This window comes from Meles meles, chromosome 4 (genome assembly GCF_922984935.1).
Source record: "Meles meles chromosome 4, mMelMel3.1 paternal haplotype, whole genome shotgun sequence".
Lineage (NCBI taxonomy): Eukaryota > Metazoa > Chordata > Mammalia > Carnivora > Mustelidae > Meles > Meles meles.
Genome location: NC_060069.1, coordinates 50,292,656 through 50,315,502, shown reverse-complemented (window position 1 = coordinate 50,315,502; position 22,847 = coordinate 50,292,656). Strand labels below are relative to the sequence as shown.

Genomic DNA, 22,847 nt, shown 5'->3' with positions numbered 1-22,847 from the left:
AGCAGCAACAGTTTTCTGAGTTAGGTAGCATGGACTTTATAAAAGAGTGGTGCTATCATTCACAGATTCTGTTTCCATATGCATTTATTGCACACCTTACTCTGACTCAGGCACGGTGTATGGTACTCCCTGTACTCTCTCATTTGACTGTCGCTACATCACTGCTGTTTAAGCATTATTATTATCTCAAAATTACAGATGAGAAATGGAAGTCCCATGAAATAAATAAAGACCAATAAATAGCATGGCGATCTCCTAGTTACAAATGCAGGAACTCCAGCATAGGGTTGGTAGATAGATAGATATCATGGCTTGAGTGTTGTATCCCCCATTCAGTATCAAATATTCATGAGAATTATTGACTGGGCATCCAATACAGTATTTGGACAAAGACATGTTTTATGCCTCAAGGTGAGCCTTGCATTTTCATTTTTTTAAAGATTTTATTTATTTATTTGTGTGAGAGAGAGAGAATGAGAGAGAGCAGGCATGAGAAGGAAGAAGTCAGAGGGAGAAGCAGACTCCCCGCTGAGCAGGGAGGCTCATGTGGGACTCGATCTCGGGACTCCAGGATCGTGACCTGAGCGAAGGCAGCTGCTTAACCAACTGAGCCACCCAGGCGCCCCTCCATTTACATCTTAACACTGATAGACTTGAATGAAATTCTTGACACACAGAGAGCTACAAACAGGTCATTGGCGGCACCGACACCTCCACTTCTTGAAGTTAAGATAGTAAGCTCTCTTACCCCCTTTAAATATTCCACAGATGGCTTTAGGAATGATTATGGTATGGTGATAATCACAATATACCATTCTAGGAACATACAAAGCCTTGGGTCGTATTAATATTTCCAAATCTTTTTGACAGTTACTATAGCACGGAATTAATGAATGCGGTTAGGCAGATTATCAAAGTCCACCCAAACCAAAGACTCTGTGATTTGTGATTTCATAAGGGGTAGTTAAGATTGGTATCCAACTTTCCTAAAAAGAGAATGAGACTTTGAAACTAGAGATGGACCTATATATAGGTTTTACATGTAATAGCGTATCATGTGTTTACATATAATAGCAAAATAAAGTTTGAGGCTATTATCCTTCCATGGTTTATGATAAAAGAGATTGAATAACAAAGGCTCTAGAGATTACTTTAAAACTACTTGTTCTCAAAATAAATAAATAAATAAAAAAAAAACTACTTGTTCTCCTCAGCTGCTTGGAGTCAGTTTTTTTTTTTTTTTTTTAAAGATTTTATTTATTTATTTGGCAGAGAGAGAGGCAAGTAGGCAGAGAGGCAGGCAGAGAGAGAGGAGGAAGCAGGCTCCCTGCAGAGCAGAGAGCCAAATGTGGGACTCGATCCCAGGACCCTGAGATCATGACCTGAGCAGAAGGCAGCGGCTTAATCCACTGAGCCACCCAGGCGCCCCCTTGGAGTCAGTTTTTACACATCTCCAGGACTCAGTTTCCTCAACTGAAAAAAGGAGAAAGTAAATTTTACCTGTCTCATATGATGTGAAGATTAAATGAGCAAATGTATATAAAAGTATTCATAGAGTCTAGCACAGAGTTGGTCTCAGTAAGTGTTATTGTTATTATTATCATTGTGCATATTATTGTATTGGCCTTCCAGAAAGCCTTTGTTTTTTGTTTTTGTTTTTAAGATTTTATTTATTTGAGAAAGAGAGGAGAGGGTAAAAGCAGGGGAGGGGCAGAAGGAGAAGCAGACTCCTGGCTGAGCAGGGAGCCAGCGGAGGGGCTGGATTCCAGAAATCCAGGATCATGACCTGAACCAAAGGCAAATGCTTAAGTGACTGAGTCACCCAGATGCCCCTCAAGAAAGCCTTTGTATAGCGGGCGACAACTCCAATAATTGATCCTAAAGAGTTACGTGTGACAAAAGGGAATTAAGAATGTGTCTATTTCTGTGAGGTTGTGAAGACTGTGAAAATTCCTCTCCTGGTATTCCTAAAACTCACGGTTAAAGAAAGAGATAAAACAGAAATTTAAGTGAGGCATACCCGCTACGAGTGAGAGATCATGGGAAAGCCCAGCTGATTATGGGAAATTGTCTTTCAGGAAGCAAGACAGAAGAGGATAAGAATTGACTTACAGTAATGGGAAGATTTATATAACATTTAAGCTGAGCAGGGAATGTGAGAAGAATGTGAAACAGTATTTTTTTTTAAATAATATTTACTTCTATAGAGAATGAAAATGGAAAATAAAAATCACAAGTTCACAAGGCCCAATGGAAAGAAGCCTAGACTTGAACTTGCCAATACGAGACCAATCCTTTTTGTCATTTTCTGGTCAAGTGACCTTGGCTGGTTTGTTCATTGTATCTATATTCTTTTCCATGCAGATCAACATAAATGCACCATTTACTCTTCATAAGTTGGATAAGTGGGTAACTCTTCTGTAGATTTGAAATTCCTGAGTATGAATACACTGTTTTATGAGCCCTTGAAAATCGTTAATAGTATAAGGTTTTCCAAAGAACTTGCCTCAAATTAGTGCTGGTGGACCTATGCTTGTAGGTTAGGCAGACCTGCTGAATTGGCTTTGGGCGCTCCCGGGTTCTGGAGCTGCCTAAGTGAGTTGATTACCAAGCTTCCAAAGGGCATCTGGTTGTTTTAGTAGTTTCCCTGGGGGAATTAAAGGTTTTAACTGGATGTGAAACATCAGACAGAAACTGTGGGGAAGATTTATTGACAATGAATCTCAACTTTCCAAAAGTTCATTTTGAAACTAACTTCCTTCTCAGCCAAAATGATTCAGATTTGAAACCCTTCAGGGGCCTCTTTGGGACTTTAGAGAATTAGGGAGCTTTTTCCTTGCTGTCATAGATTATCTCTCCATTGTTTCTTGACTTGTTGAAGGGGAGATGTGATTGGTAAGTCGCCTCTTCCCTAGGGCCTCACATTCTTTACTCATTCAGAAGATAAGTAGGACTCCACAATGCATTCCACAAAGCTTTCTCCCCTGCCTGGTCGCAAGGCAACCAGCATAAGCCATGCCAAGGGTATAATGAGCAGGGTAAATGCCACAGGGAAAGAGCCAAAAGAGAAGGCTGAGGTTGAGCCTTGCTGAGAGTTGCCATGACTGCTGCACTGTTTTTAACTAAAGAATCAGGATGGAGTGGAGCAGAAAAGCACAAACTTGAAATTGAGTCTTAGCTCTGTCTTTTGAAATGTGATCTTGGGAAACTTAATAAACTTTCGTCCCATTCCTTTTTCTCTTCTGTAAAGTGTGCACTGAATAATTTGTCTCAAAGTGTTACTGACAGTACTAGAAATCATGTATGTATAAAGAATAGTAGAAAATTAATAAATCACATCATTAACAATAGGTATTGAGACTAACCCGGGCAGTATGTGCCAGGCATTATGCTCAGTACCCCATATGTATTTTCACATCCATCCTCTTGAAATCTGCACGTAGATCCCTTGTCACTTCTATTTTGCAGATGAGAAACACTTTGTAGTTGAGGTTAAATAAGTTCCTCCCAGCCAGTTGGTGAGTGGTGCAGTCAGAACCGGAACGAGGGCTGACTCCAAATCCTACCTTATATCCATAAACAACTTTCACTGTTGCCGTTTTCAGGGGTCCCAATACAGAGGTCTGCCTATATGAACAGGGAAAGAATAGGCAGGTGGCCACTAGTCTGAGAAGTTTATGGTGGGAGTGAAAGGAAATGTAGGAGAAATGTTTAGGGGTTTAAATAAAAGTAGTTTTCAGAATCCAGCTCCTTAAATTCTAACTCAGAGAAGAGACAGGGAGTGTACAAGTGCTCCATATTTTGGTCACACAGAGTCAATCATCCACAAGAGAACGCAGAGCTCTGTCAGTTGTATTTTTTTTTCTCAAAACAGAAGGAAACAGTCTCAGAAAGTGGTCATGATTTATCCAGAGTTTCACAAGTCAGTTGTTAGGAGAACTAAGGCCTGAACGCAAGTTTCCAGCACACTTTGTGCAACCTCATCTCGACCTCTAACGGAGGGACCACAATTAATGATTTACCCTAAAAATCTCTAACAAAAATTTTCTCACTGGAGAAAATCTGAGAGCAGCCACTTACACTTTAGTGTGAATTAAAGGTTCTTTGCTGTTACCTATCCTGCAGACCATTTCTCTGGTTTCCTATTTGGACAGCAAAGGCACACACATCTTCTGTCCACTTTCCAACCAGATTTTTACTTACACATTAGTCTTGTGCAATAGAGTGAAAGGAAGAAGAGCCTTGGTGGTGGCAAAGTAGTCAGTATGCTGGAGTGTGTATATGTGTGGCTATATGTGTGCTTGCATATGTGGGCATTTCGGTCTTGCTCTGACTTCAGAGGTTAAGGAGCGAGGTCATTTTGGCTCATGCTATTTTTCTTCCCCCAGAGCTCTTTTTCTGGTTCTCTACATGGCAATATTGAATTAACATTTCAAGCTTCAGTTCCCATCACTTCCCTTGTGAAGCCATTCACAGCTTATAAAGTAGTTTCTTCAGCTTTCTAGACAGGCCAGTACTTAGATAACATCTACCCACCATTCAGATCTCGGTCTAATTGTCACTCTCAGGGAAACACCTTGACATGAGGCTCGGGCCCCTCTAATGCATGCTTTCACTATGCCCTGTCTTCTTTTCTTCATGCACTTGCCAGAGTTCCAGGAGAGCAATTACTGTGTCTCCCTGTTGTCTGTTTCCCTCACTAGGCTCTAAGTTGAAGGAGAGACAGGTCTCTATTGTCCAGAGCTCCGTTTCCTCAGGACCTAGTATAGTGCTTAGCATAGAAGAATCACTCAAAAAATGTCTTTTTTTTTTTTTTTACCTACTCAACTGGGAAATACTTTTCATTTTATATTTTTAATTTTTTACTTATTTCTTACTTTTTTATAAACATATAATGTATTTTTATCCCCAGGGGTACAGGTCTGTGAATCGCCAGGTTTACACACTTCACAGCACTCACCATAGCACATACCCTCCCCCAATGTCCATAACCCCCTCTCCCTCTCCCAACCCCACCTCCCCCCAGCAACCCCCAGTTTGTTTTGTGAGATTAAGAGTCACTTATGGTTTGTCTCCCTCCCAATCCCATCTTCTTTCATTTATTCTTCTCCTATCCCCCTAACGCCCCATGTTGCATCTCCACGTCCTCATATCAGGGAGATCATATGATAGTTGTCTTTCTCCGATTGACTTATTTCACTAAGCTTGATACCCTCTAGTTCCATCCACATTGTCGCAAATGGCAAGATTTCATTTCTTTTAATGGCTGCATAGTATTCCATTGTGTATATATACCACCTCTTCTTTATCCATTCATCTGTTGATGGACATCTAGGTTCTTTCCATAGTTTGGCTATTGTAGACATTGCAGCTATAAACATTCGGGTGCACGTGCCCCTTTGGATCACTACGTTTGTATCTTTAGGGTAAATTGCTAGGTCATGGGGTAGTTCTATTTTCAACATTTTGAGGAACCTCCATGCTGTTTTCCAGAGTGGTTGCACCAGCTTGCATTCCCACCAACAGCGTAAGAGGGTTCCCCTTTCTCCGCATCCTCGCCAGCATCTCTCATTTCCTGACTTATTAATTTTAGCCATTCTGACTGGTGTGAGGTGGTATCTCATTGTGGTTTTGATTTGTATTTCCCTGATGCCGAGTGACGTGGAGCACTTTTTCATGTGTCTGTTGGCCATCTGGATGTCTTCTTTGCAGAAATGTCTGTTCCTGTCCTCTGCCCATTTCTTGATTGGATTCGTTGTTCTTTGGGTGTTGAGTTTGCTAAGTTCCTTATAGATTTTGGATACTAGCCCTTTATCTGATATGTCGTTTGCAAATATCTTCTCCCATTCTGTCAGTTGTCTTTTGGTTTTGTTAACTGTTTCCTTTGCTGTGCAAAAGCTTTTAATCTTGATGAAATCCCGATAGTTCATTTTTGCCCTTGCTTCCCTTGCCTTTGTCGATGTTCCTAGGAAGATGTTGCTGTGGCTGAGGTCGAAGAGGTTGCTGCCTGTGTTCTCCTCAAGGATTTTGATGGATTCCTTTCTCACATTGAGGTCCTTCATCCATTTTGAATCTATTTTCATGTGTGGTGAAAGTAAGTGGTCCACTTTCATCATTCTGCATGTGGCTGTCCAATTTTCCCAGCACCATTTATTGAAGAGGCTGTCTTTTTTAAATTGGAATTCTTTCCTGCTTTGTCGAGGATTAGTTGACCATAGAGTTGAGGGTCTATTTCTGGGCTCTCTATTCTGTTCCATTGATCTATGTGTCTGTTTTTGTGCCAGTACCATGGTGTCTTGATGATGACAGCTTTGTAATAGAGCTTGAAGTCCGGAATTGTGATGCCACCAACTTAGGCTTTCTTTTTCAATATTCCTTGGGCTATTCGAGGTCTTTTCTGGTTCCATATAAATTTTAGGATTATTTGTTCCATTTCTTTGAAAAAAAATGGATGGTATTTTGATAGGGATTGCATTAAATGTGTAGATTGCTTTAGCATAGACATTTTCACAATATTTATTCTTCCAATCCAGGAGCATGGAACATTTTTCCATTTCTTTGTGTCCTCCTCAATTTCTTTCATGAGTACTTTATAGTTTTCTGCATATAGATTCTTAGCCTCTTTGGTTAGGTTTATTCCTAGGTATCTTATAGTTTTGGGTGCAATTGTAAATGGGATTGACTCCTTAATTTCTCTTTCTTCTGTCTTGTTGTTGGTGTACAGAAATGCAACTGATTTCTGTGCATTGATTTTATATCCTGACACTTTACTGAATTCCTGTACAAGTTCTAGCAGTTTTGGAGTGGAGTCTTTTGGGTTTTCCACATATAATATCATATTATCTGCTAAGAGTGATAGTTTGACTTCTTCTTTGCCGATTTGGATGCCTTCAATTTCTTTTTGTTGTCTGATTGCTGAGGCTAGGACTTCTAGTACTATGTTGAATAGCAGTGGTGATAATGGACATCCTTGCCGTGTTCCTGACCTTAACGGAAAAGCTTTCAGTATTTCTCCATTGAGAATGATATTTGCGGTGGGTTTTTCATAGATGGCTTTGATAATATTGAGGTATGTGTCCTCTATCCCTACACTTTGAAGAGTTTTGATCAGGAAGGGATGCTGTACTTTGTCAAATGCTTTTTCAGCATCTATGGAGAGTATCATATGGTTCTTGTTCTTTCTTTTATTAATGTGCTCTATCACATTGATTGATTTGCGGATGTTGAACCAGCCTTGCAGCCCTGGAATAAATCCCACTTGGTCGTGTGAATAATCCTTTTAATGTACTGTTGAATCCTATTGGCTAGTATTTTGGTGAGAATTTTTGCATCTGTATTCATCTAGGATATTGGTCTGTAGTTCTCTTTTTTGGTGGCATCCTTGTCTGGTTTTGAGAAGGTGATGCTGACCTCATAAAATGAGTTTGGAAGTTTTCCTTCCATTTCTATTTTTTGGAACAGTTTTAGGAGAATAGGAATTAGTTCTTCTTTAAATGTTTGGTAGAATTCCCCTGGGAAGCCATCTGGCCATGGGCTTTTGTTTGTTTGGAGATTTTTGATGACTGTTTCAATCTCCTTACTGGTTACGGGCCTGTTCAGGTTTTCTATTTCTTCCTGATTCAGTTGTGGTAATTTATATGTCTCTAGGAATGCATCCATTTCTTCCAGATTGTCAAATTTGTTGGCGTAGAGTTGCTCATAGTATGTTCTTACAATTGTCTGTATTTCTTTGGTGTTAGTTGTGATCTCTCCTCTTTCATTCATGATTTTATTTATTTGGGTCCTTTCTCTTTTCTTTTTGATGAGTCTGGCCAGGGGTTTATCAATCTTATTGATTCTTTCAAAGAACCAGCTCCTAGTTTCATTGATTTTTTCTATTGTTTTTTTTTTTTTTTTTTTTGGTTTCTATTTCATTGATTTCTGCTCTGATATTTATGATTTCTCTTCTCCAGCTGGGTTTAGGGTTTCTTTCTTGTTCTTTCTCCAGCTCCTTTACGTGTAGGGTTAGGTTGTGTACTTGAGACCTTTCTTATTTCTTGAGAAAGGCTTGTACCGCTATATATTTTCCTCTCAGGACTGCCTTTGCTGTGTCCCACAGATTTTGAACCGTTGTGTTTTCATTATCATTTGTTTCCATGAACTTTTTCAATTCTTCTTTAATTTCCTGGTTGACCCATTCATTCTTTAGAAGGATGCTGTTTAGTCTGCATGTATTTGGGTTCTTTCCAGCTTTCCTCTTGTGATTGAGTTCTAGTTTCAGAGCGTTGTGGTCTGAAAATATGCAGGGAATAATCCTAATCTTTTGATACCGGTTGAGACCTGATTTGTGACCCAGGATGTGATCTATTCTGGAGAAGGTTCCATGTGCACTAGAGAAGAATGTGTATTCTGTTGCTTTGGGATGAAATGTTCTGAATATATCTGTGATGTCCATCTGGTCCAGTGTGTCATTTAAGGCCTTTATTTCCTTGTTGATCTTTTGCTTGGATGATCTGTCCATTTCAGTGAGGGGAGTGTTAAAGTCCCCTACTATTATTGTATTATTATTGATGTGTTTCTTTGATTTTGTTATTAATTGGTTGATATAGTTGGCTGCTCCCATGTTAGGGGCATAGATATTTAAAATTGTTAGATCTTCTTGTTGGACAGACCTTTGAGTATGATATAGTGTACTTCTTCATCTCTTATTATTGTCTTTGGCTTAAAATCTAATTGATCTGATATAGGGATTGCCACCCCAGCTTTCTTCTGATGCCCATTAGCATGGTAAATTGTTTTCCACCCCCTCACTTTAAATCTGGAGGTGTCTTCACGTCTAAAATGAGTTTCTTGTAGGCAACATATAGATGGGTTTTGTTTTTTTATCCATTCTGATACCCTGTGTCTTTTGATTGGGGCATTTAGCCCATTAACATTCAGGGTAACTATTGAGAGATATGAATTTAGTGCCATTATATTGCCTGTAAGGTGACTGTTACTGTATATTGTCTCTGTTCCTTTCTGATCTACTACTTTTAGGCTCTCTCTTTGCTTAGAGGACCCCTTTCAATATTTCTTGTAGAGCTAATTTGGTGTTTGAAAATTCTTTCAGTTTTTGTTTGTCCTGGAAGCTTTTTATCTCTCCTTCTATTTTCAATGATAGCCTAGCTGGATATAGTATTCTTGTAGTATTCTTGGCTGCATGTTTTTCTCGTTTAGTGCTCTGAATACATCATGCCAGCTCTTTCTGGCCTGCCAGGTCTCTGTGGATAAGTCTGCTGCCAATCTAATATTTTTACCATTGTATGTTACGGACTTCTTTTCCAGGGCTGCTTTCAGGATTTTCTCTTTGTCACTAAGACTTGTAAATTTTACTATTAGGTGACGGGGTGTGGGCCTATTCTTGTTGATTTTGAGGGAGGTTCTCTGCACCTCCTGGATTTTGGTGCTTGTTCCTTTTGCCATATCAGGAAAATTCTTTCCAATAATTCCCTCCAATAGACCTTCTGCTCCTCTCTCTCTTTCTTCTTCTTCTGGAATCCCAATTATTCTAATGTTGTTTCATCTTACGGTGTCACTTATCTCTCGAATTCTCCCCTCGTGGTCCAGTAGCTGTTTGTCCCTTTTTTGCTCAGCTTCTTTATTCTCTGTCATTTGGTCTTCTATATCACTAATTCTTTCTTCTGCCTCATTTATCCTAGCAGTGAGAGCCTCCATTTTTAATTGCACCTCATTAATAGCTTTTTTGATTTCAACTTGGTTAGATTTTAGTTCTTTAATTTCTCCAGAAAGGGCTTTTATATCTCCAGAGAGGGTTTCTCTAATATCTTCCATGCCTTTTTGAGCCCGGCTAGAACACTCTAGATCTGACATATTACCAATGTCTGTGTTGATTAGGTCCCTAGCCTTTGGTACTGCCTCTTGTTCTTTTGTTTGTGGTGATTTTTTCAGCCTTGTCATTTTGTCCAGATAAGAGGATATGAAGGATCAAATAAAATACTAAAAGTGTGGCAAAGACCCCAGAAAAATGCGCTGTAACCAAATCAGAAGTGACCCCAAATTGTGGGGGGGGGGAAGGGTATAAAAAGAGGTTCAGAAAAAAAAAAGAAAAAAATTTAAAAAATAAAACAAATAAAGAAAAAATATTAAAAAAGAAAGAAAAAATATATATTTTAGATAAACTAGTCAAAAAACGTTAAAAAAGAAAAAGGTAAAAGTTTTAAAAAATTTAGCAGAAGAAGAAAAAAGAAAGAAAAAAAATTGAAAAAAAAATTGAATTAACAGCAAGACTAAAGAATCATGGGGAGAAAGCCATGAGTTCCGTGCTTTGCTTTCTCCTCCTCTGGAATTGCTCTGCTGTCTTAGGTATTGAACCTGCTTTCCTTGATAGATGAACTTTGTCCTGGCTGGATATTTTGTTGATCTTCTGGGGGAGGGGCCTGTTGTAGTGACTCTCAAGTGTCTTTGCCCGAGGCGGAATTGCACCACCCTTACCGGGGGCTGGACTAAGTAATCTGCTCGGGTTCGATTTTGGGAGCTTTTGTTCCCTGAACGCCTTCTGTAGAGTTCTGGAGGACGGGAATGAAAATGGCGGCCTCCCAGTCTCTGGCCCGGAGGACCGAGAGCCCACTCCTCAGTGTGCCCCCAGAGGACAGCACCCAATCATTCCCGTATCCCCAGTCTCCAGCCATGCTCCAAGCTCACCCAGCCTGCGACCAGTTCAAGGTAACCCCAAGCTGAGAGTTCAGTCCTCAGCTCTGTCTCTGTAGACGGCTTCTCTGTTCTAAAACCTGCGAGCTCTGCCACACTCCGACGCCCCCGATCCTTTTGTGACCCTGCAGGACCTGGGGCCACGCTGACCCTGTGTGGGCTTCACCCTGGTTTAGCCTCTGGAGCAATGTCCCTCAGTGGAACAGACTTTTAAAAGTCCTGATTTTGTGCTCCGTTGTTCCGCCGCTTGCTGGGAGCTGGCCCCTCCCCCCACGGTCTATCTCCCTGACACTTTGGATTCACTTCTCTGCCAGTCCTACCATTCAGAAAGTGGTTGATTTTCTGTTTCTAGAATTTCTGTTCTTCTCTTCAATCTCCCGTTGGATTTGTAGGTGTTTGCAATGTTTAGATAAGCTATAGAGCTGATCTCCTGCTACCTGATGTAGTCTCAGTCTGCTACTTCTCTGCCATCTTGATTCCTCTCAAAAATATGTCTTGATTGAATGTGTAACATGCGTCACTTTGTACTGTACATAAATTTGTGCACTTCTGGCATTATTATTGTATTTTGCTTCCTTAAAGTTCAGCATGTTGTTGGCACTTAGAAAAATTACACAATACCATTTTCAAATTTAAATTCCAGTTAGTTAACATACAGTGCAATATTAGTGTCGGGTGTACAATTCAACATTTCCATACAACACCCAGTGCTTGTCACAATAACTGCCCTCCTTAATCCCCATCACCTGTTTAGCCCATCCCCCCACCACTACCTCCCCTCTGATAATCATCAGTTTGTTCTCAGCTATAGCTAAGCGTCTGGGTATTTTTTGGTTTGGTCTCTCTTTCTTTCTCCCCACCATGCTCATTTGCTTTGTATGTGTGTGTATATATATATATATATATATATATATATATATATATATGCAAAAATACATACACACCACATTTGGGCTCTTCCCATAATTTGACTAGTGTAGATAATGCATGTACATTGGGGTACATGTATCCCTTTGAATTAGTATTTTCGTATTCTTTGGGTAAATAACTAGTAGTACAATTGTTGGATCATAGGGTAGTTTTATTTTTAACTTTTCGAGAAACCTCTGTATTGTTTTCCATAGTGGCTTCACCAGTTTGCATTCTTACCAACAGTGCAGGAGGGTTCCCCTTTCTCCACATCCTCTACAACATCTGTTATTTCTTGTATTGTTGATTTTAATTCTAACAGGTGTGAGGTGGTATCTCATTGTGGTTTTGATTTGTATTTCCCTGATGATGAGTGATGCTGAGCATCTTCTCATGTGTCTGTTGGCCATTTGTATGTCTTTTTGGAAAAATGTCTATTTATGTCTTCTGTCCATTTTGTAATTGGATTATTTTGGGGGTGTTGAGTGTTATAAGTTCTTTATATATTTTGGATATTAATCCTTTATCAGATCTGGGACTTGCAAATATCTTCTCCCATCCTGTAGGTTGACATTTTTAAGACTTTGAGACAAAAGAGAGAGGGCCAGGAAATTAAGCAGATGTAAATCACCTATCTCAGGAAGTGTTAACGACATTAGTTCTCATTAGTATGCAGCATATATGTCTTGGAATGAGCACTATTACATCAAATAATAATTCATTCCATAAAATTATTCCATATGGTAGCATCCTAATTTGTAACAGAAATATCAATACCATAAGAGTGGTATCATCATTACTAAGTAGTTGGGTGTGTGAATGTCTATTCATTTCTATTGAAGAGGAGGAATAATAGCGAGGCACTACTGGGGAGTAGGAAAAACCCTATTCGCGAGAAATAAAGAAACAAAGGATTAGCTCTTATCTAGAACATGGCATCCTTGAGTATGTTCCTTTCCCTGGGGTCTCATGTCCTGATTAATGCAAGGAGAAGTTTAGTTGGTCTTAAAAAGAACTTTTTTTCCCCCAAATTAAATTTTACTGGGAACCAGAGACAACTTCAGTGAATACAAGTTGAACTGCTTTTCTTCATGGAACTGGAGAAATAAACACGGAGGGACAAGCACTGGACAAGATTATCCCCGGACTCTTTCCCTCTAACATTCTGCAATCTGTTAACCCAGGAAGGTCCAATCCAGTTACACCTTAGAATTGCCTGGAGAGTTTGTGAAAAATCCTGATATCTTTACCTAACCTCTCCAGATTCTGATTTAATGAATCTGGAACCTGTGTACCAGATATGTAATATGTATGTATGTATGTATGTATCTATCTATCTATCTATCATTTAGATAGATATTTTACAGCTTCCCAGATCATTCTAATATTCATATGGGGTTAAACAAATGTATTAATTCTCAGACACACCCCTTCTGCACAACCACTCTGTATAAACTGAAAGATCATTTAAGTGCCCAGCATATTTCAGTGATATGAAACATTTCTACGTTTATGTACTCTTGAAAGTCATTCTTATAGAGCAAGTGATTGTCGATCTCATAGAAACTTTTGCCACATATATATAAAATATATTTTAGCATCCTTTATTCTTAGTTATGTTTGGTGTTGCTTAACAGATGTCATTACTATACCTGATGCTGTACCTTAGCATAAAGCTGCTGCCTTTCTCACCTGGAGAGGTCATGCCTCCCACCCTTGAGTTAAATCAAAACCTCCAGTGGGCTAGAGAGTTTGTAGAGTTCAATTAAGAAAAAAAAAAAAAACGGTTTAATATAAGACATAATTTTATATCTGGAAAATTGACAAGGAACCCATTGTTTTCCAGACTCTCTATAAAGGATAATCCTTCTAGGAGTACAGTGTATTCTCCAGGTGTGTGAAAGAACTTTTTTTCACATGCAAAACTGGTATAGACCTGGAAGGAGATCATCTGCCACTTTAGATTGTTTACACAAGGGGGGAAATACTAGTTTGCTTTGGATGTACTCAATGCCAGCAGTCCTTTAACAGTAGTTGTGGAACTTCAGAGCCTAGAACATCTGAAAAAAAGGCCAACATTAATCTCTTGCAAAACTAAAGAATTTCTTGGGGCACCTATGTGGCTCAGTCGGTCAAGCATTTAACTCTTGATTTCAGCTCAGGTCATGATCTCAAGGTGGTGAGATTGAGCCCAATATCAGGCTCCATCATTCTCTCTCTCCCTCTGCCCCCAACTCAAAAAAAAAAAAAAAAAAAAGAGAGAGAGAGAGAAAGAAAGAAAAGAAAAAAATCAAAACTGAAGAAGAATTTATTAATTCCATATTCTCCAAACATGTCTGCTAAGACATGGATTTTCTCACCTTGCTCTCAAATAAGCTTTTTAAATATGGAGAAATTCTATAGAACATTGTAATATTTCCCAGTCACTCCCTAGTTTCAGCATTACCATCCCCTGATCCAAATAATTTAGCACACAGAATGACAACTACAGCAAGCATTATTTTGGCAGGAAAATAGATAGGCTTACCACTGTGACCTTAGTCCTTATTTCTAGGTTTGCCCTAGAGACTCTTCCTATCTTGTGCCTGTGGGCTCTCGGCATCTTGTGACACGTCAAACTATACATCTGATGCTGGTGTACTTCTCCATCTAACACCGATAAATCAGACCCAGAATTACCTAGATCCTACTATCAGCCAGGCAAAAGGTAAAACTCTCAAAGACCAAGGAACACAGGTTATCAGCAGCTATGTTTAATAGATAAGGTAGGTCCACAGAGAGGGCTTGAGATATTGCTGAAAGCAGAGTGGTTTTGACTCCAGAACCCTGCTGCTTTGTGGAAAACCCAAACAGGCCCCCCACACCCAGGATGAACAATGCTTCACAGCTTGCAGAAGGTCACACACACGACAAGATCCTTGACTGCGTATAACTTGTTGTTTTGTGAACAAAGACAATAGGTCTTGCCTCATTTTGCTTCATTAGATTACCTTGAAAGCACTCTTACTAGCTCACTTTCATAAGATTTTAGTCATGTGTAAAGAATTTGAAACTTGCTGATAATTGTTGTCAACCCTGGTTATATTTTAGAACCATACTAAGTTATGATAACTTTCCTCAAAGATTTATTTATTTTAGAGAGAGGGGGAGACAGCATGAGCAAAAGGGACAGAGGGAGAGGAAGAGAATCTCAAGGCGACTCTTTAACTCCAAACCCAACACAGGCCTTGATTCCATGACCCTGAGAGCACCACCAAAGTCAAAACCAGAGTCAGACACTCAACTGAACATACCACCCAAGTGCCTCAAAATTTTTAATAGCATAGTTTTATGACAACATTGGCTAAAACCAGATTTTTTAAAAAAAATCTGTTAGTTTAGAACTCCAGCAATTTTAACATTTCTATTTTCATGTTTCTTTCCAATATTTAGCTTAGATGCTTGCATAATATTTGAATAGCTCTAATTACAGCACAGATAAATGTATCATACATATTTAATATCATATTAAAATATGTACATTAAATGTATCATACACATACTTTTCTGAATTTGCCAGAGTGATCCTTTTAATGACTGCATATAATCCTATAATATGTAGATTTCCTGGTAGATAATGAAAAGAAAAATTGTCTTTTGTGCTGAATTTTAGATGAGTTATATTTTTTTGTGATAATTAATAATAGTCATAATCTGTGTACATTCATATATTTTCTTTGTCTCAAAGTTTTTCCTTTGGAAATAACTCCAGGCATAGGCATAGGCTGTCTCAGAAGGTATGGATGTGTTTATGATGATAGTACATTAAAATTTTGGTTTTTAGGTATTTCATAGTGAAACTTTATTAAGCAGAATGCCACTAATTTAAAATTTAGATCATTTTCCCAGAAAATTATTACTTTTTTTTTTTTTTAAAGATTTTATTTACTTATTTGACAGAGAGAGAGATCACAAGTAGGCAGAGAGAGAGAGGAGGAAGCAGGCTCCCCACTGAGCAGAGAGCCCATGCGGGGCTCGATCCCAGGACCCTGGGATCATGACCCGAGCCGAAGATGGAGGCTTAGCCCACTGAGCCACCCAGGTGCCCCGAAAATTATTACTTTTGAAATAAGATGATCATATTATCATAAATATTAATAATGTTAACAATAAATATTAATGTTTATATTAAATACTATATATCATTAATATTAAATAACATTATCATAATAATATTATAAATATTAATGGTCACATTATAAGCATTGTAACTGAAAAATCAGAAATGCAAATAAAAACGACAATGCCATATCACCTCATAGCTATTAGAATGGCTGTGTTCAAAAAGACAAGAAATAACAAGTATTGTTGAGGATGTGGAGAAAAGGGAACACCTGTGCACTGTTGGTGGGGATGTAATTGATGCAGCCACTATGGAAAACAGTATGAAGTTTCCTTAAAAAACTAAAAATAGAACTAGAATAGAATCCAGCAATTCACTTCTGGGTATTTATCTGAACAACAGGAAAACATCAACTCGAAAAGATTATGCACGCCTATGTTCATTGCAACATTATTTATAATAACCAAGATATGGAGACTACCTGTATTCATCAATGGATGAATGGATAAAGAAGATGTGGTATAAATATGTACAATTGAATATTATTCAGCCATTAAAAAAGAATGAAATCCAGGGCGCCTGGGTGGCTCAGTAGGTTAAGTTGCTGCCTTCAGCTCAGGTCATGATCTCAGGGTCCTGGGATCGAGTCCCACATCAGGCTCTCTGCTTAGCGGAGAGCCTGCTTCCCTTCCTCTCTCTCTGCCTGCCTCTCTTGTGATTTCTCTCTGTCAAATAAATAAATAAAATCTTAAAAAAAAAAAAAGAATGAAATCTTGACATTTGTGACAACATGACTGGGCTTTGAGGGCCTTTTGTTAAGTGAAATAAGTCAGACAGAGAAAGAGAAATACTTCTGTAAGAATGTTTTTAAAAAGGAAGAAAATAAAAATAGCAGGACTCATAGATACAGAGAATAGATCTGTGGTTACCAGTGGTAGGTGGGGAAAGGTAAGTAAAATGAGTGAAAAGACGCAAAAGGCATAAACTACTAGTTATAAAATAAATATATCATGGAGATACATTGAATAACATGGTGATTATACTTAATAGTACTGTATTTCATATTTGAAATTTGCTAAGGGAGTAAATCTTAAAAGTTCTCATCAAGGGAATAATTCAATAACTATGTATGGTGATGAATGTAAAGGAGATTTGTTGTGGTGATCATTTTATAATCTATACAAGTATCAAATCATTATGTTGTACACCTGAATTTAATATATTGTTTTATGTAAATTACATCTCAATTAAAAAAAAACTAAAGTAAGTAAAACAAACTTACAACCCATTATATACTTAAAAATTTTTGCTATACATATGTAAGTAGAAACTTACTGCTAATTAGAAACAGATCTTAGGGGTACCTGGCTGGCTTAGTCCATAGAGTATGAGACTCTTGATCTTGGGGTTGTAAGTTCAAGCCCAAAGTTGGGTGTTGTGATTACTTAAAAATAACATCTTAAAGAAAAGAAAGAAAAAATATAAATTTAAAAATGTATCTTAACTATTCTGTAGAATGGTCTTTCAATATCTTTGGTCAGTAGTCATAATAAAAGTATGCTCTTTATATGGCATATGTGTACTGCGCACACATAATCATCTGTAAGTTGAGCCACAAAATTTCATAAAACGATACTTACCCATACTAGGTGTAAGGGGATCTGATATATTCCAGTCATTCCCTTGTGATTTATCCCATTCCAAAGTCATCTCTAGTACTTACATAATTGCTCATTCTCTCCCTCTCTTTTCTTAAGTTGGCATTAGCCCTCTAAACTGACTTCATGGTCTTGATCAGTAGATTAATAATCTTTTAAAACAGCCTTGACAATAGGTACAATATAAGAAAATGATTTACTGACATTGAACTCCAATAACTGCATGCACTATCTTTAACTATTTAACCGGTTTTGGCAAATAATTTCTCTGTCAGTGTTCATAGTTATGAGAAATATATTCATTACGGTTACCAACACCAATTTGTTGTTTTGTGAACAAAGATCTAAAAGGAACCACTATCTATCTTTTGGTTTCCTCTTTTGCTCATTAGCCAGAATTTGTTTTTCGGTTCTGTCACTTGTAAATTTGATGCCAAAATCCACACTCTGACCAAAGGCATATAAAAACTATTTGGTTTGGTTGCTTAATTTCTTCTCTGGCCTGAATATCTAACCTCTGAAGAAAAACTCAAAAGACATAGGCTTGCTGAGGTACGATATGCCAAAGTGGCTGGGAGTGCCTGATATAGAGCAGATCCTTAGAGCGTGTTTGCTGATCACAGATAAACAGATTACAAAAGGGAGAACAGGCAGGAGTGTGAGAAACAAATGGGCCAACCACCATTTTAACAAACTGTGATGTTTTCCAACTTCTAATCTAAATGGCCTTTTTTCCCCACAAAAGAGTTGAATCTTTGAGTTAGTTATAGCTTTACTTCACAAGCCTCTGGCTAATCTGAAGATTACATTTATGTCTAACGCTTTCATTGTTCCTTTGTCTATTATTTTTCTTTTTTCTATTATGCACATATTCTATTTTTCTATTATTTGTATATATTTCTATTATATGGTTATAAAAATCTAAAGCTGAAGTATAATGTTAAAAGATTAACTTGTCTGTGTTTTAAATTCATCCTTATTTAATAGTGCTTTATGTTATTTATTCTCAATGAAATATAGTGAATAGAACATTGGTTTGCTTTTTTCTTTATTTAAGAATCACAGTTGCTTTTTTTATATATGATGTCTTCAGTAAGCATTTCTTGAATTATCAGTCTTGTCTTTGATTTATAACTCTGAGGAGGATTCTTTGAGATAATATGGGGAAAGTTACCATAAGTGATGATAGAAGTCAAGGCTTATAGTTCTCCTTTAAGGATTTGGGTCATACAACTTAACCCTTGTTCCTGTTTTCTCTAGCCATAGGATGGATACTTGTGAACTTATACTTTATAGGAATGCTTTGGAAATGAATAAGCATATGTATTGATAAATGCTTTGAATTATTGAAATAAAGACATCTTTATCATATCATTTACTTAGGAAGATATCTCAGATATCAACTACTTACTTGAATTTATTATGTTTTAAAAAGAAGTCTATTTTTCACTGGACCTACGTGCTACTATTAAGTCATGGAGGTGTATGGATGTGTTGGGGGAATGGGGTGGGGGAGGAAAGGTCAAGAGAAGCCACACTGAGAGTGTCCCTATGTGTCAGACCTTGTAAATATACTTCCTCAGGTTAACCCTCCTAACATCCCCAGTAGCTATATCCTATTATCCCCATGTCATAGAGGAGGAAAACATAGCTCAAAGAAGGCCACATTAACTTGTCAGTTTCTCAAGATATGTAAGTTTCTATGTTAGGATTTGAACCTTACTACAAAACTCAGCTTCACAGGACACCACAGTTTTCTCACCTTTCAGATTGCTGCTTTGGACACTTCTGTTTGCAGCTAAAATAGGAAAGGGCAGGGCTAATTTAATTAAAAGAAATAATTTATAATATTATCCAAAGAGATTTCTTTTTTCGCTTCCCTCAATGTTTCCATTACAATTTTAGCTGAAGATCTGGGTCATTTCTTATTTTATCTTTCAGTTTTGGCCACTCCAGTTCCTGGACTTACAAAAATATACTTGCTAAAGTTGAGTTAAAGGGCAAGACTTATACCGCAATTTTTCTGCTTGGTTATTTGTGTAATTAAAGTGATCGTTTTGGAGAGTGACTGAAGGTTGAACCGGAGGAGGGCAAAGGAAGGAGGGGCGGCTTGACGAAGTTAGGGAAATTCCAGAGGACATGATTGCCAGATTTCCTGCTGACCCTTCACTGCCAAATCCCGCCTCCTGCTCTTCTTGCACAGCTGTGTGGTTCATTCAATAGTGATGTCTACAAATCACAGCAGTGGTAAAATGCAAAGCAGGGGGAATTCCTGTGCACGGGTCGCTGCCAAGTTCCTAGAGTTTTAACAGCACACTCACCAAACTGCCTCTCTCTCCCCTCTGAAAACTATAAATAAATTCAATATCAAGAGTGTATTCATCAATTAGAGTGCCTCTCTGTTCTCTTGGAGAGTGTCAAGTATTGTGTAAACACAGCAGTAATGGTGGCCAAGTCTAAGGCAACTAATCTGTGTGGGTCTTATGTTGTCAGAAATAAGGCTTTGACCTTGATGCTGCTACCAGTCTTCTAGTTGAGACAAGGACCATGACCTCATCATCTGAAACATAGATTTTCCTGTCCATCCTTTGGGTGTAGTGCTTTTCAGAAACCTGCCTTATAGAATTTAAAGTCAAGAACCCAGTTGCTACTGTTCAGGAGAAGGATGACACAAAGGTCAAGGTTTAATTCAATGGTATAGACAGGATATATTTGTGTGTCTGTGTCCAGCACAGTGCTAAGGGAAGTGGGGGATGAAAATATAAGAAAGAACTAATGTGTGCTAGTAGGACTGGTGTGAGGTGTGGCTCTGACAAATGGTAGACAAGTGCTGTTAAAAATGTATCATGAGAAGGATGGTAAGAAAAAAAGAAATTATAAATTCTACCTGGAGGGATTGGAGAAGATTCAAGGGAGGAAGTAATATTAGTTCCATGTCTTTAAAGATAGATAAAGACAGAGGCACTTCAGGTGGAGAAAAAAAAAATTGCAAAGGTACAGAGAGTAGAATTTAGTGAGGAAGGGAGTGTTGCCTTGTGTTAAGGTGGTAGCATTACGACTATATTGTAAGATACACAATATTAATTATCTGGCAATTAGAAAAATAATAACCTACTTGCCTTTATGTGGACATATTGTCTTCAGTTGGGTCCATCTGTTTCTTATTTTATACCAGTTGGATTTTTACATTGATGTTATATGTCTTGTGCTTATGGGCATTTGAATTTGTGACCCCTGGGCTTGAGTAAAGAGTGTGAGGAAAAGAGGTGGGTTGGTGGAATCTCTGTAATAAGAGGCCGTTGATCTGGGTGTTGGTGGATGGACAGAGAAAGAACAAGAGTATGAAGGATCAAAGTAGAGAGGGTCTGGAGGCCCCAGGGAAAAAAGTGGTAGCTAGCTGGTAGGCAGAACTTGAGTTTCTTTGGGAGAGTTTTAGGATCCAAGCTGGACAAGGAAAATAGAGAGCAATTCAAATTAATGTACATTTATTGAAGTCATGCCTTGCACCAACATTATTTATAGGTATGGTGGTGGATATTGAGATATATCAGTACATTGTCCTTGTTCTCAGTTATAAGGAATTAGAAATAGACATGTTAGCAACTATTGCACAAAGCAGAAGACAGTAAGAGCTAGTAGTTTGCCATTGAAATATGGAAGATAGGTTTATTTTGACTGGAGAGGGGTAAGAAATATTTCTGAAGAATTGTATTGAAGGTGAGATATAAAGATTAGCTAGGTCACTGATGTGTAAACGACTATGATTGAAAGAAAGCAAAGTAAGCAAAGAAGGAGGCCAAAAAATGCAAGTACTATTTCAGAAATTAAGACTAGGTTATGAATTCTATTTTATTATAATATTAGATCATCAAGCATCTTCAAAGCTGTGCCCTTGAATTTGGACTTCAAATTTGATAGGGAACCATTGAAGATATCTGCTATAATGGGGTTGATTTATAAATTCAGGGGTGCTGGGGGGCTCTATTATTGCCATACTTTATAGCTCCAAGGAAGAGCTAGGTTTGTGAGGAATTCCCCCAGACCACCATACCATAGGTTGATAAGTCAGGATTGGAATTCCTTCTTATTTGACTTAAAGATCAGATATGTATTGAGAGTCACAGACCTCACTCCTTAATATGGGTTTGATGACCCCTCCATCTCCACCCCTACTCTTGGGCTCTTAGAGCATTTGATACATTCTCCGTGTTTCTGGCACTTAGCATGCTGCCTGACAAGTAATAGGTACTCAGTAAATGTTTGCTGAATGAATGGACAAACTATGAACTTGTTTTAACACGTGGAGAAGAGCCTGGTTATCAGTGCTTGAGTAAACAGTCTACCCAAGAGCATCTGGTTTTCAGCAGGACTGAAAGCTAACCTTTGATACTTCCCCTTTGGTCTCTGAGTTCTTGGACAAATAGCTCATTTTCCTGAGGTGAGTCTCCTTCACTTGAAACAAATTTGCCTTATCCCCAACCACTAGGAAGAAGTCTCAGATGTGCTCCTCCACCCCCAGGGGGCTGATCCCGTTGCAACTTCACAAAGTCAAGCTTCCCATCTCCCTGACTTTCTTCCTCATTGAAATTTGAAAGGAACAGAGATTGGTGGTTGCCATAAAATGACAAAATATATTTCAAATCTTTGTCTTATAAATACTAAAAATGAACGACTAACTTACATATGAACTATAATTTCATATGCAGAGGTAAATGAGCCATTTAAAAGTTCTAATATTATACCAGATGCCTATTTCCTGAAAAAATTTTATATCCCTTTCTATAATTGCAACTGATACTCTCATAATCTTGACAATTGCATATATTAATAAACATGCCTATAAGTACAAATCAGTTTTTAAGTTTTTAAAGAAATTTTACAAATCACTACTTAGGAAACATTTTATCAAGTGAAAAGATTTTGCCGCCATGGAAAGAGTGGTGAGTGGTTAAAGCTTTGTCTTATATTCTCTCCAAAGTATAGTTTTAAAAGTTTCATTTTTGCATAACACAGATGAAATCTAAAAACAATTTGGGTAGAATTGGGTTCCAGCTCTCCAGTTTATAAGAGATACTCATGGATACTCAGTGGTATGCTGTTGTTACCTATAATTAAATTAAAGACACCATGTACCTGGAATTGTGTGTGTGTGTGTGTGGGTGTGTGTGTGCGTGTGTGTATGTGATCTATGATACCAGTATTCTCACAAGTTGGAATGTGGAAAAGGAACTATTTCTAAATGTATTTTCTTTAAGTTCTGTGCTCATCTTCCTTGCCATGACATTTGAAAAGATGTTCATGTTCCCAGTGTTCTCTCCTAACCCTGGTGCTCTGCTAGCCCTGAAAGCCTATGGAGACATATGCAAAGAGATTAGGTCTCAGCTTTGGTCCCAGGAGTCATCCCGTCACATAGTGCAGGCTCATTGCAGGGATATCAACATTCAAAGCATAAGTACAGGGTGCCAGGGTGGCTCCGGTGAAGCGTCTGC

At 38.2% G+C, this 22,847-nt stretch overlaps 1 protein-coding gene across 4 annotated transcripts in view; it reads left to right on the top strand.

Moving 5' to 3' along the window:
* TP63 (tumor protein p63) overlaps nucleotides 1-22,847 on the top strand; it is a 231,791-nt gene that overhangs the window by 47,501 nt on the left and 161,443 nt on the right. The window lies entirely within an intron of this gene.